A 19,946-nucleotide genomic window follows, 5' to 3' on the forward strand; every position below is an offset into this window, starting at 1 on the left:
CTGGAACTTTGGATCAATGCCATGCCTCGTCCCCCCCAAACAATCATTTAATGGGAGCTGCAGTGGGAGCGTTTCGCCTGGACACAGTGGACTCTTCAGAGACTCGACATGTACTCAATGATAATTCATATCTGGGCTTGGGAAGAAAAAAAAAATAATACAAAAGGAAGCCTCAACAGAGGAGCCATGGAGTTCAGACTGATGATAAGAAATTGTGGCTACACTGACCCCACGACAGCAAATCACTCCGCTCAACTTCCTGTAATTGACACCAGTCATTCACTACCGAGGAAGTCATTCAGCCATTGCTGATGTGACAGACACTTAATTATTGGTCGCTGGACTTAAGCTCCTTGGCTGTCACATTTGCTTCTGTATGACTGGCAGGCAGCCGATCTTAGGGGATCGTCTCTAATTTCATCGAAATGCGTCTTGATTCTCCGAGGCTAACTAGAATTATTTCAAGTGCTGTGTTTTCCTTTCCAGCACAGTTGAGTCTGGGACCAAGATTAATAAGCATGGATCTACTCATATGTGTACTGTTTACTTAATGATTCCAGAGGTCCACTCTCCCTGCCTGAAATGGACATTAAAAGTTATAAGTGGCTGCATATTCCCTGGTAACTTCGAGTACTGCATATCCACGGAATGGCATGATGTCCTAGATTGTCTTAAGAAGGTTGTGATAAGATGAGGTGTGATTATATTGGTCAATGATGTAAAAGAGTGCAAGTGAAAGAGGCTTAATTCAAGTAAATGAGACTAATTCAAGTAAACAGTGAAGACCAAGTGTTCACAATCCCTCTGCACTCTTGTTTTTGAATGATAAAAAATGTGGTCCCCAATTTAGGTCTTCCAGTATGTTTGCTGTTTAATGTTAATAGTCAAAATAGTGCATATGCTGTTGTGTTTATTTCAGGAATGTGCACCTTCAATCTCACCAAAGTAGAATGCAAAAGCTAGCAATGAACACCCTGCAAACTGCTCTTGCAGATAGTATGCAAATCTGGGTTTTTAAATAAATTATGCAGCAACTACTAAGCATCATAATGTCCTTATCATTGCTCCTCAAGATTGGACTGAAAATAAAGTCAGTAATTTCTCCCCAGAATACTGCAATATTCCTGTGAGCATCCTTCCAGAAAATAGTATTGTGAATTAAATTCAGTTCAGTTGTATTTGTATGATGCTTTTTGACAAAGGCTCATTTATGAATATGTTTTAAAATAGGAAAACACAGTGCAGCTCTAAGAAAGCCGACGCCTGTGCTGTCCTACAGTCCCTGCCATGATGAATTTCCAATTTGCAGCAACAAGAATCCCCAAAGCAAAGAGAGGAAGCTCTATGTGAAATCACAGCTTTACAGTCTGTGTGTATTGGCCTCCAGGGGTGTTTGCAAAAAAAAGATATTGCTCGCTAGGCACACTTGACCTTGAAGATCTTGAATATGAAAAATACAGTCAAGTCAAGATGATATGAGCTGAAGATCTGACTGCATATAAACAAGTAGACACATAAAGTGAAGGAATAATTTTACATACAGTGTATGTAATGATAGGGAGCAGACCTCACAAACACAATCCTTTTTTATTACCATGATTTTGTACCAGCATGACAGGGACAGGCTGCCCAAAGAGCACCTTGGTAATCTTAAAATGAGAAGATTCCCCATATCTTACACAGATACAGACACACACATATATGTGTGCACACACTCACGCACGCACGCACGCACACACAAAGACACACACTAAACATCTGACAAAGGATTACTGAAATGTTCCGTTTTTTACTCTTGTTTTGTGGTTTGTTTTTGGTAATGTTTACCGACAATAAAAGCTCATGGATACTGTATTTTAAATATATGATGTGTGTGGGATGGCATAAGACCTTAAAGCCAATATTGAAAAATATTGCTCATCAATGTCCTCTTTCTGCAAAATTGTTTTCTTGTTTTACACAGTAGCTTGAAATTTGAAAACATTTTGATAAAATATAAGAACATTAAATAAGGTGAAAATGTTTGTCTGGAAAATAAACACAAAGTCTTTGGCCTTCAAAATATTGATTTTTATACTTCAGGAATCAGTGACAAAAATGTGGTGCAGCCTTGGTGTTGAGCACGAACACATCTTCATCACATCCAGCTGAAATGAAATCCATAGATAAGATTACTGCATATCATTGTTCCTTCAATTTCAGAATGAAGAGGAAAAAAATAACTATTTTCCAAAATGACACCCACACTGAAGAGAGCCAGTGCTGAGGAGAAGCTGTACACGCTTGGAATTCAAGATGACCATCTCCGAGCGATCTGCAATCCCATCACCTCACGTTTCCATGGCAGTCCACGGCCGGTGACCAATCAGAGGCAGAGAAGGAGCACAGTGCTGATGGCATTTGGGGTGTAGCCATTGCAGCCTATAATGAAACGGTACTGGCTGAGTTGTTTTATTGTTGCAACCACTGGACTGACAGTCAGAATTGAATCCATAATGACCATGTGTCATACGAACATATTTAGAAAATCTCGAATAACAGCTATTAAGCTGATTGAATCTGCCAAGACCTGACTGTCCATCAGTCATTAACTTTATGACTACAGGTATATATAGAAGATACACACCACTAATTCCCTTGTGTAAATAGTTCTCCCTAAATAGATTATTGATATTGAAAATACTGATGGGCAATGCCCAATTCAACCTCAAGATGCAGGCTGCCTGCAAGGAAATCAAGAATAAAGTAATTTACTGCTTTAAAAATAATACAATTATGGAAATTTAGAGCTTATTTTTCAGAGTTGCCACTGTAAGGAGGAATATAATACATATGTAAAATCATCTGTAAATATTCCATAATATTATACATTTACTGTCACACTAAAGATCAGTCAGCCCAATCAAAAACATCTAAGTTATAATATGTTGCTTCAGACTTTCCTTCTCATAATAAACATTTCAGTAGGTGTAACTCCAGTACATTCTCAAGTCTCTACCTGCAAAGAGAAGATTTAAGACTCTATTTTTGGCCTGGTGCAAATTTTGTTTTAGCAAAAGTTAATCACTTCCTGGGAAAAGCTCTCATGTTATCATGTCAAAACAAACCTGCTGAAAATGAGCAGCTTTTTTTTTTTAAACGATTGATGATCTGATTGACCATAGTGCAGTCACCCTTGCCACACCAATGGGTAATATAGTTCCAATCAAATATTTTTTTTGTTATTGCACAAGCCTTGCACCCACTACCAAAATTAAAAAAGGTTATTTTGACACCCTCCATGTGATGCTCCATGTGCAACCCCCTGGATTTATGACCAACTATTGGCTTTGTTAAGTCAAAACTGAGCAATTGATATTAATAATGGCTGTGTTAATATGGAGAAAAGAAATCTGTTATAACATTAAATTGTTATAAATTATCCAAAGCGACATGCAATAAGTGCATACAGAAGGTCACTGAAACAGCTAAGAGACCACAGGTCCGATAAAACAATTCTCAGTTATCCATAGCCGTGAAAATCAAATCTAGTTCACACAGTAAACATAGGCTGTCAGTAGAGTTACTGCAAGTCAAACTTGAAGTGAGAAATGACTACTGGAGATATGATAAACAGCTACAGCATCAAGATAACAATTCAAGTCTGTCACACGCCAAGCGTGACACCCCTGAGAATGAGATGTGGCAGTACCAGGGAATACCGTCATTTGTCGCATGGAGAGAGAGAGAGAGCGCGCATCCACACAAACATGAAATAAAATAAATGGACACCTTCACCCTTCCCCATTACGGGTTCCGGGCCAAAACAATAAACTAAAACAACAAGCTAAAATAACAGACAAAAGAAAGTAAAACAGACCAACAACTTTTCAGTTCCCTGCTCTGTATCTGACCCGCCTTCCCAGCCAGGTCCAGCTCCTCCAGCATCCCAGCTGAGGAATACTTTATTTTACTGTAGTGCTCAAACAAAAACTAAACGAAAATCATAACTGCGCTCTCGGTGTTAGCTCCCGGTCTCGGCCCTGAACTGTGGAGAGCAGCACACCTTTAAGCACCTGGGCTAATTAGTTAACGTGGCCCACTTACCATAGAGAGGAAAGTAATTTTGCTCAACTTTTTTTGTAAAACTGAATGATCTTTAGTGGTATTTGAGTTTGTTCTTGAAATGCATATATTGCACTTAGTTCAATGTAAAGATTTCAATGTATATTTTTTTTTTGACAATTTAGTGCCAGGATTCAAAACAACAATCCATCCCACAATTTTTCTGCACAGCCATTTAAACTGAACTCCTATTTCTGAACTGTCATTTAACTGCCATTTCTGCTGTCTAGTCACTCTTCTGATGCAAATGGCAATATATTACTTTGTGTAAGAAATTACATAATTTCTTGTTTCATCAGCCATATTTCAAAATGCCTGTCAAATATATGAGAACTGTTTATGCCTTCATGCATATGTATCTACGAAAAACCGTATTGCTGTCGGGCTTCCAATATAAACACCAGCATTTTGTAATAAGCTTTCACGTATCAAGCCTCAGGTCCATCATACATAAAATATAAGGTAATATGAAGCAGTTTTTTTCTGTTTTGAACACTAAATGCCCTTTGCAGGGTGAATTCCTTCTTTAACACTCTGGGCGTGGCTTGGCATTGTGGAGAAAGCACCACGGTAAGCCGGTAAACCAGAGCTTTTTATTGGTTGTAGGTTAGCTTTGCCAACGGGTGTTAATTACTGAGATCCAAATAACTTTCAGAGTCCTCTTCACGCCACAGTTCACTTCACTGAAAGTCCTACGTCGTCATTACTCCACAGAAACTCAACCCTTTGACGCTAGTAATTGAAGAGAGTGTGGAAATCCCTTCTCATTCTTTTTTTTTTTTTTGTGCTGCAAATGTTATTTTTGTATGGATCATTTTTCTCCCAGAACATGTGGTTCTGAAGAAGCAACAGGGGCATGATTAATTGGCAAGTAATGCAAACCTGCAGTCAAAAGGGGAAGAGGAGGATGGGGGTCATGCATAGTCCTGGATGACCTCCTTTCTGATCCAGGCTCTTCCCAGGGATGAAGAATAGAAAGTAGCTTTATCATTTTGTTGAATACATTTTTTGAAATTGCCATTTACCTAGAGTGACCAGGACAATTATATATCTATTAAGTGTACTATGTATTAATGGTCTTACTAGTCTCAGTTGCAAGAATATTTTCAAACATTCATCGGTTTAATTTTATCCTTCTTTAACAGAGCAAAAAAAAAAACCCCTGGGGTCCACAGATGAATAGTAGTTTTACAGTCTTTAAATAATACATCGCTTGCTTTCATTGTGTTGAGGAAATCATGCATGCATTACTTAGAATGATGAATAGGGTAAACATAAAACTCCCTGTGCTTCCGATTTATTTTATTTTTTATTTTTTCTTTGTTAGTTTAGGTGCAACATGACGGGGACAACCTGGATTTCAACTCAAAGGAAATACTTTCCGACGGGTGGCGATGTGATGAGACTACAGGTAGCATCCACATCCCTCCAGAAGGTCCACCGGATGGGGAATGTTTGCTATTTAAGCATCGCGGTACAAATGCATCTGACAATAATGCGGTTGAAAGTTACACTCACTGGCAGTTTATAGGGTCTCTGCTGTGCTGCTGCCGGCGAGGTAAATCCCTTCCAACAACAGTATCATTTTGAACACAATGTGCGGCAAACAGAAATAAATCTATATTAAAGAAGACGGCAACGTCTTTGTGATTAACTTCGCCCGTTAAATTCTGTACAATCAGTTATAATAAAATAAACCACAGGCACGTAGCCAGGACATTATCTCTCTCCAAAATGTATTCATTATAGCACAATATGTGCTGATGAATTCATGAGAAATGTTGTTGAACAACTTGATGATATATTTGTAATCTGCCTGCGGTGATGTCATCAATCATGATATGAATCATCTTTCCGGTGGTTCATTATACTGCCCCATGCTGTTTTTAACTACAGTGAACCTAACTCTGTTGTTGTGTTTATTACCATAAAAAATAAAATACACATATATAAAAAAAATAAATAAATAAAATAAAGCCCGGGGGTTCTCTTTGACATTTTATGCGAGCTTGTTAATGATTAATTTCTTTGACTCCCATTAAAATAATGTGGATGTCATTGTTTCATTTTAATGAGGCAAAGCACAATAAAGCTGGAAGGAGTGGTCTGCAGTGGAGCTCCTATGACACATCTGTTTGTTGAGAGTGTCACCTCCCTCACCAGGGTAAACGCTAACCTTCATAAGCATGCTAAATCTTGCCGATGTTCAAGGGGGTAACTGAAATCACGGTGTGTAGCTGATTTGGGGTGGTACATCTTGGGTGATTTCTGACACTGCATTAGGGTTCAGGGAGAACAGACTTACATTTTGTAATAAACTTCACAGAAAAACGCGACCCCATGAAACCCAGGAAAGTATCATTCTTAACGCATAAATAGTTCAGTTTGGGGTCTCACCCCATCTATGACCATTCTGCCAAACAGAATCTTTCAAGACCATTCAAATGATTTGGTCTGAGTTTGTGGGTTAAACCCCCTTAAATTCATTATATAAAAGAAGAGCCATTAGTTTGTCCTCCTCCTTTTTTTGCTTTATTTATTTGCTCCATTGCGTAATAATTTGAGGCAAATCCCTATAGCAACTTGTGGGAATGTGCGGCTGTTCGATCTCCCACATGGCACATCTGTGGCTGGGGAGGAGTGTGCAGAGTTAACATTTTCCTCCGCCCGTAGGGATCCTGATGACTCAGTCTCTGATGGATGAAATGCATTTCACTCCCCTGCTCAAAAAGGGCACCCATGCAAGAGAGTGATGCAACCCATTCTGAGGAGTGCAAAAACAACTTCGCCTCAGCATACTCAAAGGCCCAAAATTAAATAAAGGGAAAATAAATATTTAAAAAGACTCATTACAGAGGTTCCAACAGTCACATCATTCTTCTAGGGATTCATGCTGTATAGATTTGTATTGATCAGGCTTGTGGTTCTGCAATGGAAATTAGCCTTTATTTAAAAGTTCAAATTAGCCTTTAATTAAAAGTTTTTTTTTTGCAACTTCTTGATCGTGTACTTCAGGTTGGAACTCATGACAATGTAGTAGCATGGCAATTACTTCCTCCCCAGTTTGCAATATCCAATTGTATAAAGCCACATGGTGCAACCTTAACAGTTGATATGGAAGAGTACAGACAAGCACACTATTTCCTCCGAAACACACAACTGCCAGCCACTTTATAAACTGCAGCCTACAAGTGAAGCTCGCACAAACATGAGGCTAAGGAAGACACATAATGTGCAGCTTTAGCAAGCAGACCGCATGCACTTGATTGCAGTGGCGTAGGTTTCGTTTGAACATTGGGGGGGACACACTGAGTGTCTGGATGTCGTCCCCCAGGAAATTTTGAGCGTCAAACACTTCATTTCCCGCATTCTGGTGAATTTTTATGCACCAATTTGTGCCTTTTCTGCATCAATTAATGATGGAAATGCTTCTTTCATGTTTTTATTGGGGGGGGGAGATCTCCCCCCCCCGAAATCTCCGCCTCTGCTTGATTATCGACCATTGATTGAGATGCTGATCGTTGCCAATTGAACATTACATTACAAGAATAGAGCAGACACTCTTATAAGCAACCCCTAACTGAAGCAATGCAGATTGAGTACTTTGTTGAACCTGTGATCTTTAGGTTACAAGACCAGTTCTTTAGCCATTGAACTACACTGCCACTGTGGGGCTACCAGTCATGTTCAGCACAGCCGGAATTCAATCCTGGACTGCGGTGCACATCCATGCATTAGAAGAGAGCTTTATCAGAATGAGCAACCCTGAAGTGCTTGTCCATTTTGAAGCCTTACTTTAAGACAGTATTGCTTTATTGCAATAACTCCTATGCCCTGTAGTCTTACACTCAACTGTCACATGAAAAACTGAAATGAATTTCAATCAGGCAGTACCTACAAGAAAATCAACTCGATTGCAGGTCTGTTTCTTTCAGGTCCAAAGTTCAAGGCTATAAATATCAACCAAGATTAAGGATGACATTTGGAAGAAAAAAAAATCCGCATCTACATGCAGGATTCAATGAAAATGTTACAGCGTGCTAATGAGCAATGCAAAAATCCCAAAAAAAGGAAAATAAAATCATCAAGAAAAAGGCATAGCTCACATAAATAAGGCCTCTTCATTCAAAAATTATGCAATATTTTTTGTAAGGGTCATAACCCCTCAATTTCTCTCATCCCACAATTTGGAAATTTTTTATTTTTAAACCTTCCAACAGTGGAAGATGAATGAATTACAATGCATGAAATTGGCATTGTACGAAATAATGCATAAGCTATGTCTTCACTATAATAGAGATTCTTTCTCAAGGAGACAACCCGGTTAAATAAAGTTTTAAATCTAACTGGAAAAATCTGGTCTGTTACAATACAAGTATTAATTTCCAGTCACATTAAGTTTAATATACCTTACGCTCGTTTTCCATTATGCAATTATTTTGTACATAACATGCACAATATGGCACCAGGATGTATTGTGTCTGTAGGAAGTGAAATGACTTCTGAACAGATTATAGATGTGTACAGCATGGGAATGGCATGGAATTTCCTGGATTCAATTGTCGCTGAACAATCTTTGTCCTTGTAACTATTTAAAACCTCCAAACAGACAATCACAGGCTGTGGAACCTGGTAATTGAAATTCGCATTCGCCAAGGGACATGATGGTTGATTGAGAACAGCGAGCCCTCGGCAGAAACTGCTTCCCAGGAGCCCTCTCTCTCCCTCCCGGAACAAGGAGTGAGATGCCAGGAGAGGGGAAAAAGCAGGAAGAGCATGGATGACTATTGTGTACAATGTTGGGATGTACAGCTTGGTGTGCACGTTCAAAGGCAGTATTGAGTATTGTAAAAGGAACATGAGTATTGAGCTTCTGATCCCAACAGGCAGCTAGCCAGCCGTCTGCATTGGAGGGGGGTCAGTGAAATGGGACGGCTTGACTACAGGAGAGCACAGTTACGTCATGCCAGCTCCCTGGGGGAAAGGAACTCAGGGAGGAAGAGCCCATCCTTTCTGAAAACAGCTTGCTCTATTCTCCAGGGGAGGGAGGGAGAGAGAGAGAGAGAGAGAGAGAGAGAGATGTGTGGAGGGCTGCTATGCTCCAGCGAGACACTGGAGGGGTCAGACCACAGTCTGAGACTCCGGAATCGTTTACAGAGGTTATAAAACTGACATATACTTTTAAAACCTCCTTCAAACAAAACCTCATCAAGATGAGTTTAACCACTGAAGCGCATAAAAAAGTCAACAAGGGCAAGAGTTGGCTAGAACTGTGGAAGAAGAAACCTGATGTTTTCGAGACAAACAGTGAGCGTGTCATGTGAAATGAGTTTCTATTCTGTTGCAGAATTTGGGAGCAGAATGAGTCACCTCTCAGATAATTGTCAGTAACCCAAAATAAGCTTTGGTGCCTGTTCTCTCACGTCCCCCCCCAAAAAAATCCTCTGTGTTGGGGGCGCAGTGGGATGACAACTCAGCGGGAAGTATATTCAGAATGACATCTGCAAAACATTTCACCCAAAACAGTATTAAATGTGACAAGTAGAGAGAAACCACTGTTCTGTGCTTTCGCACACTTCAGCTGCCACACACACACACACACGTGCACACATTCACTCACACACACACACACACAAATGGATGTAAGGGGTAAAGAATATGGACTAACCATGAGGTAGTTTAATTGGTTTCACTGAGGGTATTCAATTATCGATCATTCAGTTATTTAATTCGATTTATATTATATAACAGTCTGGATTTATAACAATTGTATTTATATTATATAACAGCATGGGTTTTTATGGTCAAAACAGAACAATGAATTGTAATGATGGAATAGTGGGATTCACACACACACACATGGATACATTTTATTTGATGAATAGATAAGTTCAAGAGTAATTATTCATGCAGTTTCAACCAATTTAGCATTGATTGTAATTCATATCTGATCATGTAATTTGATACAGGAAGGTGCTCAACAACAGTTTTTTTCTTCATTAAAGCCACAAAGGAAATGAATGAAAGACAATACCAAGCCACAACTTATTTCTTCGAAAATATCCCCAAGAAAACCGAAACCAAAGTTTAAAAAAAACAAGAGACAGCAGAATATTCCAGAAAGACAGGCGTAAAAATGTAAAAATGCTCGATGAGCTGTAAGAAAAAAATGTTAGATCCTTCGCACACCAAACATCAAAAAAACACCAGGCCCAGATGCAAGGTTCAGATTCCCCTGATGGCAACAGCAAACATCAACCCCCGAATGTCCCTGCAACAGATGTTAACTGCCTGATGTCAAGCGCCTGAAAAAATTGTGTTAAAAGAAAAAAACACCTGCTAAATCCTGTTTATAACCCTGAGGGAATATCATCAAAATAGCCTGTCCCCAGATTGTTGTATAGGACTAATTGCCGTTAATGTTCTGTTGACACATTCCGCAGTAAGCAGATTTTAAGAGAAGAAAGTACTAAAAAGCCATTTTAACTTCAAATTCTTTTGATCTACACAACAGCAATAATCTCACTTTGAGCAACTTCAACTAAATTATTCATAAACAATGCATATTTAATATGTTGATTCAAGGAGAGGGGAAAAAAACAACTAATAACTTTGCATAAATTGTGCTTTTAATTCACTGCATATTGTTTGGAGTGGTTTGCTCATTTTGTTTCAAAATTATTACACCATGTCCACATGATCTGCATACTGAAAATTGGAGAGTATATAAGAAGTTCATTTGTATAGCTGAAAATCCACAAGAGATACCCACTTATGTGTGGAAATATGTAATCCGGCTGTTGTGCATTTGTGATTCATACCTTGTCATTCCTCATTAAAGGTTTTATTATGAGCTGCACTATGCTCTTATAGTCCCGTTGGGCAAAAGTCACGGAACAAGCCTTTTCAAGCCTTCGAGCCAAGCTCAAACAGTTCTGTTTCTGGGGCTTACAATTCGAGGGCATGCCACGTCTCTTCTTCCACCAAGCTTTTGATGTTGTTTAAGGCGATGGTACTCGCTACAAATACGAAAGTGGATCTTTCTCTGATATCGAAAGGGAGTGTGTTTTCAAGAACGTGTGCTTCAGTAGTGTAAAAGGGCTCACCTGCCATGAACCGACACTCACCGACTGATCTTCATATCTTCGACCCACCTCCCCAACCCCCTAAATCGTGATGATACTTCCCATGAATTCTGAACATGCATAATTCTACATAACTCTGTTCATTTTTCAGTCTTTTTGAGTAGAAAGAAATGTAATGAGAGCATCTTGAGCTTAGTTTCTTTTTTAGTGATGTGTTCATGTTCTTTCCTTTGCACTTGGAAGCACCATACAGCTTCATTGTGTTCATAGGAACTCCTTCCGCAGTATTCTACTCTATTAACAACTATAAATAGTACAGCATTATGGAAACTGAATAACATGGGGCCATTTTAGGCAAACCATCTTATGCTGTGAACATATAAACTGCAGATACACTGCAGGTTAATGGTAACACATAGGCAGAACAATAGAGTCACTTAGAGGTTTAGCAGATAAAGCACAACATCCTGAAATGCATGATCCCTTATAATGTTATGTATTCCATCCGAAACAATTTAGCAGGACAATGTCAGGATACTTACAGCACAACTATTAAAGGTCAATGATGTGTCATACGAGTATGTATTTTATAATGATGTAAAATGTATTTCCTTCAGTTGGGTTCCAGGTTTTTTTTTTTCTTTGGAAAATATATCAGCACAGATTTGTTGAAGAATATGCTCTTTATTGTCTATATTTGCAGGCCTGCACGTGTCTACTGTATGGGTATGCATGTGTTCTGTAGGTGTGAGCCATGGGTCTAACTGCAAGGATAACAGTGCATTCGGAGCAGTGAAGCAGGGGGGTTTTGTGGACTGGCCTGTGAACAGAGAAACTCATGGGCACTGAAAGGGTCTGCTGGCCACGGTCACTTCTCATCAGCTAAAGCTGCGTGTGCTTGGTTCACCTCGCTGTACCACACACAGCTGCATGTTTCCCGAACTGACAGAATCATCTGCTTGTGATGATTCAAAGGTATGTTGCTCTGTGAAAGCCAAAATTTATACCATTTACACATTTGGCTTCTGAAAAGCTTGGCAGGACATGTATGGTAACTATAAGCCTTGTATATTGTTATATTTTGTTAACAAATTAGAAATCCTACTCTGATACTGGGTAGTGATTGTTAGCAATAGCAATAATATCACTGCCTGTTATAGTTCCGACCTGCGGCCACTAGACGCAACTATGTCCCATTCTTTCTGTGCCCTGTGTTTAATTCATTGGTTTGAAATATTGTATTAGGGTTTCACTTTATTCTCACAGGTTCTGTTTGTTTTTGCTCAACGGGTTCACCTGTGCCTTTGTGTATTTTAGTTCCTTGTGTTTGTACATTCTTTGCATGGTTCTAGTCTTTGAACTCATTGAGTTTTACCCCATGGATTCACTGCTGATTCCTCTGTTGCTGTCTAATCGCTGGCTTCAGCTTGACAATCCCCACATTAACTGGGTTGTGAGGACTATTTTCTGGGGTAATGGCTGTTTTAAGGGTTAGCTAACTGGTTCTTTCCTTTCTTCCTGGTTGCCTGAGTCTCTGTTTCTGTGTTGGAGGGTGAGAGGGACATGGACCTGTCGTGGGAGCCTGCTGAATACTGGGACCTTTGTCAGGCTTTTAGTAAGCAGCACACCTGTGGGCTCTCCCCTAATCGTCCATTTGGCTGTTCTATTGAACTGTTGCCAGGCACTACATCCCGTTGGGGGTCTGTTCTCACTGTCCACTCCAGAGACTAAGACTATGGGGCTGCCTTGAGGCTGAAAAAATTTAGACCAGTGGTTCTCTTGGTCCTGTGTATACTGGTTTTCTTTCCAACTGCAATTGCAATCCCAGAATATTAACAAGCTGTTCATTGTTATTAATTACACTTTTAATATTTGAAGGGATTATTTACCCTCCTAAGTCACATGAAGTCAGAAATAGCCATGCATTTAAACAACTACAGGCTGGATAGTATTAATGGATAGGTAGCTTTTAACTCTATTAGTATTATGTTGGATTCGCATGGCTGAGTGAACAAAAGTACAAAATCCCAACTTTTGTATATCTGACGGAATTATATCTGACATTTATGAGGAGGTAATCAGGCAAATTAGACCTCATCTGACATGCCAACTTGCATTAGTGTTTGTGTGAAGCAGTACATATGGCCGTGCATATATTACATAGTCCCACATCAGCCAAGGTACGTACCAGCTGTGAGAGAAAAAGCATGCATAGATAGTTTCCTTAGTCTTGATAGAACCTTTCTTAAATACTTACAGATTGTTTGGTATTTAAACACTATTTAAAAACTAGTTGAATTTAGTTCTATTTGTTACCCCATTCATTTAGAAAATGAATGTTACAAAAGTACCCAGGTTAAGTTGTAGTTGTGTGTTCTCAGTTCATTTCAAGGACAGAGTGAAACATTCACAAACCATACTACTTAGGGAATCCAGTCAGGCTTTCTGTTTCAAAACAAATTAATATTATAAGAATTAACTTTGTGTTGAGTTCATTCTTATTACAATTTCATTTGTTCTTGTACTTAAGGACTCATTACTCATTTGTACTGCTTAGGGAATCCAGTCAGTCTTTTTGTTTCAAAACAAATTAATATTAGAAGAATGAACTTTATGTTGAGTTCATCCTTATAACACTTTCATTTGTACTTGTATTTAAGAACGTATACTTAAAAACCGCTACATTGAATTCATAGGGTCTGTTTCGGCCCCACATATTTAATAAAATTAGTTCATTCTTATAACCCTTTGCCGCCCAAACCTCCTGCCCCCACCCCCCAGAAGAAGCTCTTTTCATACCCTGCATGTTTACAGTTCACCCTAAAGAGGTAAGTAGGAAGGACTGAATATTCGAAGAGCAAGGATTTTATCTTCCCCTTTACTGATTTGATTCAGCTAAACAGTGTCTCTTTATGCTTGGGGTTGACTGCCATTAAGATAAGTTGGCCTCATAAAAGAGGCAAAACGGATGCAGCCATATCTCTCCACCCACAGGTTGGGGGAACAGCTGACAGGAAATGGTCTAGCCCTTCACTGGTGGAATTGGAGCAATATGGAGTGGGCAGATAAGAGAGTGCGGATGATTTTGGATCATAACTGCTTCATTACTGGAATATATTCAATGCATCTCACTAACTCTGATATTCAAGGCTTTCATGACATAATAATGCAAATGATGCAACAGAGAAGTATATTTATATTTGAGATTTTATCACAATAAAGGAAATTCTGGAGTTACAGCTCTACGTCTCTATGTTATGCTTCATTCTGGTGTTATAGGAGCATGATTCAAAAGCCAACAATACTATGTGATAAAATCAGGGCTGAAATATGATCCACGGGGATCTGAAAGTTGCATTAGTGGAAAAGAGCCCCTTTTGCAGCCTTGAGTTTAGGGAAAGTTGTTTTCCTGAGGCACTGTTTTATTTTTAAACATATTCTCCTTTACTTCCTCTTCCTAACATCCCACTGATGGGCTAGAGAGGGCAAGGTGTGCAGTCATAAACAGTCGAGCCCAAAGTCCCCAAACCGAGGACATCTGCTTTGGGGGAAAAAAAAAAACTTAAAGACTACAACATTTTCAAACAAATCACATGAAGAACCTTACAGTACAGAGCTAAATCCTTTCAAGTGAGTTGAACCGACCAGCATATTTGTTCCAAAGAGCCTGTGGCAAGGCAGTGCCTTAGGAGTCTGTGGTGGGTAGGAGCTGGAAAGACAACTTTTTTCAATTAAATTCGCTTTGTGTTCCTCTGGGTCTGTCGTCACACCACATGGAAACAATGCAGCGCAGGCTTTAATGGTTTATGCTAGGGACCGGCCAAATATTTGCTCACATGCACACATTTGCACACATGTGCACATTTCATTAAGTTCTTAGTGTCACAGTGTCACGTTCATTGAATTTGAATTTGACTTGATAAGTTACGTTTGCAGTTGACAGTGTAGCCAAACTATACAGCGTAATGTGTTCAGTAACAACTTCCAGAGTACAAGGGTTACCCTGAAGTAGGGCAGTTCTTGATGCTGGTGATGTCCCTTAAAAAAAGACATTTTCAGATTTTTTTTCGCATCACCATTTGAATGTTTTCCTTCCAGGGGTTTTTTTCAGCCTTACTTGCTCATAGGGTTCGGGGCTTTAATTTTCTGCCCAATTTTCCCTTTTCTGTTTTCTCTGTACAGCGTCTTTGTGACAGAGTCCCTGTAAAAAGCACTACACAATTAAATTTGAATTTAATTAAGTCTCACAAGAATTTCTGATTAAATAATTACCAAATAAAATGAATAAAAGATGGTGGCTATTAAATATATTGTAAATAAATCTGCTTAGCTTCCTTATCAGTAATAGCAGCCTTGTGTGCCAATCTTAACTGTCTGCAACATGAAATTTAATTTAATATTGAAAACAACTGTACCTGTGCCAGCTAGCAATGTTATTAATGTTATATAAAATAACATTTTTCCTGCAAATTAATTAGCAAGCTTGCACTGGATTTGGATTAATTTAGGATGGAAGTGACTGGATAATGTTGGCTACAGTAACTGCAGTTGTTTTGAATTTTCCTTAGTTGGATAGGGAATAGGGAATTGGGAGTCTTTGGCAAAATGCATCCTAGGTTATTCCAGAAAACTGCCACCTGTTAGTCTCATAATTGAATAATTTATTTCTCCTACCCCCACACCCTTGAACCTGATCTACTTCCCCTTGACTATTATATTACCTTGCCTTGCCCTTGGGAAGTGAAAATAGCATTCGAGTAAATACTTTCTGTCCCATAGCTCAGTTTGTCAAATAACAAATACAGTTTCTGTCTCAGAAAAATAAATAAAGCAAAAATCTTGCATTCACCTTGACAGTGATTTTAGATGTACATGTGAATCACATAAAATAAAAAAATAAAAAATCAACAATATTTTCAAATGTAAGAGTCGTAAACATTTGTACTAGGCCCTTGTGGGTATGTTTGCAATGTTAAGCTGGCTGCAGTTATCAATGCTGTCCCCGATTTGCCTCTTATGAGTTTTGTAGCTCAGTAGGTGTCGTAAATCATCGAGCTGTGTCCGTAACGCACGGAGAGCCTCCTCATCAATCAGATGGAAATCAGCCTGTGATTCAAGTGCTACTGTCCCCCAAGGGTGTGTCTTTGGAGAAGGGTGGGGGATGCGGGTGGTTTAGTGGATGACAATATGGCAGAATCTAATACTGCCCGTTTTGTCAACATTTTGCTCCCAAATTATTATCTTTCTAATTATTTTTGACCTCACTTGGGGATTCTGCCAATTCCGTAGACTGTTTTCAATTATTATTACAGTACATATCTGCTTTGTCTTGAAGAAGCGTACTATCTGTGCCATAATGCACAAATTGCCTGCACAATATGGCTCGTGTACCCATCAAGGCACATGTAGTATGTAATACTTTTATCGATATTGTTCGGCATAGAGTAAAGCACCGACTTAATAACTCCATTATAAGAACAGCAGACGGACAATATTATTGTAATGCCTTTCAGTACCCCCGTATTGTTTTTACTGTGCTTTAAAATATTAAATCTCTTCTTCCGCTAAAAGGGTTATAATTCATCGGGTATTCCGTCATGCTGCTTCGCTGTCAGGCTTGATTTCATTCCCCGTAGGTACCTCTCAATTCAGCGAGTCCTTCCTCTGAGACTCACCGCACCGTGGCTATCTCAAAGAGAGAGCCGGCTTTGTTGCCACTGTCTTTATCTCCGCATAATATAAGATAGAGCGAATGCCAGTCATTTTTTTATCTGCTTCGCACTTATGTTTCCTTTGCGGTGTACTGCATATGAAAATTTGCCGCTACCCTCTTTTCAGGTAACAGGCAATTGTTGGGGCTAAATAAATATCTCCATTTGCCAGTCTCTCCCTTCACCTCACCCAACCCCCATTCTTCCTCTTAGTAGCATACAGGAATTACATTCATTAAATCATGGCGTAGCCTACTCTCCAAGCACACCATCAACCCATTTATAATGGCATTTTCCCAAGGCTTTTTATATTTCATTTATTTGTTCATTCATTTGTTGTTTTTAAGAATCAGTTTTGGCAATGCGTGGCGTTTCAACGTGAGGCTCTGAATTGCTCTCTGAGAAGCAGAAGCAGTGAACAGACACTCTCCTTTCACTTAACTTATGTTCCCACTCACATGGGAACTCAGCTACGAACTGAACAAAGGGGGGATGGCAGTGCAGCCTTTGACTAAAAATATGGCCCAGAACCAAGAACTCACTCAAGCATGTTAAATAGATAACAACATTGTTATTGTTTGGGGGAGTAGTAGTGGGCTACACTTTCAGTGCATGGACCAGCAGAGGAGATCTGGAATGTTCACTTTTGCATTACTTATGCTTTGTGTCAATATTTGAGTTTCAAAAGTTCCGTTGTAGAATATCCAGTAAGCTGTAACCTTAATTTGTTTTAAATAATAATAATAATAATAATAATAAAACAAATATGATTCCACTCACAGATGCTCTATTAAAATGGTTTTGACATATGGAACTCTTTTCCAGTAACAAAAGACCCCAGTCGGTCAGAGGTACATCACTTCCTGTGTTCCTGCAAGATGGATGAAACTCATTTCAATTAAACCTCACTGGAACCAGAAACAGGATAATGCTGCCAAAACAAGCCACCGTTGAGCTCTGTGGGTACAGAACTGTGGTATGATGCAAGGTCAAAGTAATGTCATGGAATGTGAATACTACAATCAGGTCATTTTCCATCTTATAGAATAGAGCACCATGTCCATGTTGGCATGAATTCTGGATTTTTATCTTGGACACAATTTCAGGGAAACAATGTGCATGGAATAGTAATTACTGATGCATGCAGGTATTCTGGCACTACATTGTAGCTTTGGATGGATTTATGGATGTATGGATTTTCAATGTATCCCCTGATGCATATTGCTATGCATGTCTTGTAAGTCACTTTGCATAAGAGCACGTGATAAATAATTAATTTTAAAAAACAAATCGTTTTTTTTTTAATTTCATTGGTTGATGAGTGTTCTCAGACGAGGATTGCAGGAGGGCTGCATTATGGTTGTGGGACAAGCGCTCAGGAGAGGAGTTCAAATACAGGACAAAAACAGCATGAGAAACCGCATCAGATCTGGCAAATAATATAATTTGTTCAAAAGCTCTGTGTCCCTGCTTCATGAAAAAATGATATCCGTGACCCTCTCTGCCTTTTTATTTCAGTTCAAAGCAGCTGGGCAGCTTTGAAGGGATTTCCAAAAAGCTTTTACCTTATTTAACAGGCACCTTCGGAGAGATGACGGGCCCAACAAGATGGCTGAGTAGCTCTCTGGCCTAACTCCCACTGGTGCTACATGGCAACCCAGATCAAATCGATATAAGAAAGGATGCATCTGAATCTCTTCCACCCAAGCAAATCTGAATTACGTCGCCTTAGGGGTTGATGGAAATAGTTTGGGATAGATTCCCGACAAGAGGAGTTAACAGACACAAGAGACACAAACCAGAGAGCAGCATTTGTAGATATGTTTTTTTATTTCTCTATTTTTTTTATCCATCGTTTTTAGTGCCCATTCATATTTGCAGTCCGGTCCCAGTGCTGTCGTACCCTGTCAAATCAGGAGAGAGCAGACAACCGCCATGTACTTGTGTATCCCACTGAAGTCCACCAGTCTCCAAAGGTCAGGCACAGTTGGCCTCCTCAGACCAGGGCTAGCCAGGTTTTTTCAGGTCACTGCTACATTACTTCCTCCCAACGGTGTGCCATGCACCAGCCAACTGCCCAATGTCATCATCAGTGATGGACTTTGTTCTCTTCCAATCAGCATTATCCATCTCTTCCAGTAGTCATGGACTCATAGTCAAGTGCACCATAGGACTGCCTGCACTTCAACTGCTGTGTTTGTAACCACAGGGATATCTCAGAATTAATGAAAATCTCTAAATTGGAGAGGAAAAGAAAACAATTTTGTGTTTCTGCAACATTTATGGAAACTCAGTCTAGGCAATTCAAGTTTGCCATTTAATTCACAAGACCTTTAAGCCAAATCGATTTTGTAATTCTGGTAGATGTATCTTAGTCCATATTTTTAATGATGGGTAATTTTTGGCATTGCAGATGAAAAGAGGCCATCGATGTACAGACATCTGACATAAACCATTCATAAAATAATTCTAAGGATTTGAAGGAATATATAATTAAGTGATAGCATAAATCAATGCATGGTTTAATGCAAACATTTCAAATTGTGTAATTCCAGTTTAGAATTCAAGTGATAAAACCAATTTAATTGACAAGACCCTTAAAGCCCAATATCTCCGTTCTGTAGAATTGGCTGGTAGAACCCTGTAATTCTTAGGTCTCGATAATTTATTATGAATGGGCAGATTGGCTATGGCAGATGAATATAATCCATATTACAACTAAACAATACCATGCTAAATTGGTTGGGTAGAAAATACAGTGACATATCAAGGGAGGTTTGATACAAACATTCTCGAGCATTTGCTTTGAAATGCACTCTAATTCTAATGACAATTCTAATAATGCTCAACAATGATTTATTTGTATTATGCGCACGTACATGATTCCAAAGCGAAACATTCCTTGCTATGATAACTATATGATTATCCATTTAATGTAAAGAGGAAGGAAGAAAAATCGTAGTTACAATGATGATTTTTTGCTCTATAAGAAGTTTGTGACCCGTAAAAGATTAAATCAGAGGAGGTACCCAGAGTCTTTTATAGC

This window comes from Anguilla rostrata, chromosome 5, assembly GCF_018555375.3.
Source record: "Anguilla rostrata isolate EN2019 chromosome 5, ASM1855537v3, whole genome shotgun sequence".
Lineage (NCBI taxonomy): Eukaryota > Metazoa > Chordata > Actinopteri > Anguilliformes > Anguillidae > Anguilla > Anguilla rostrata.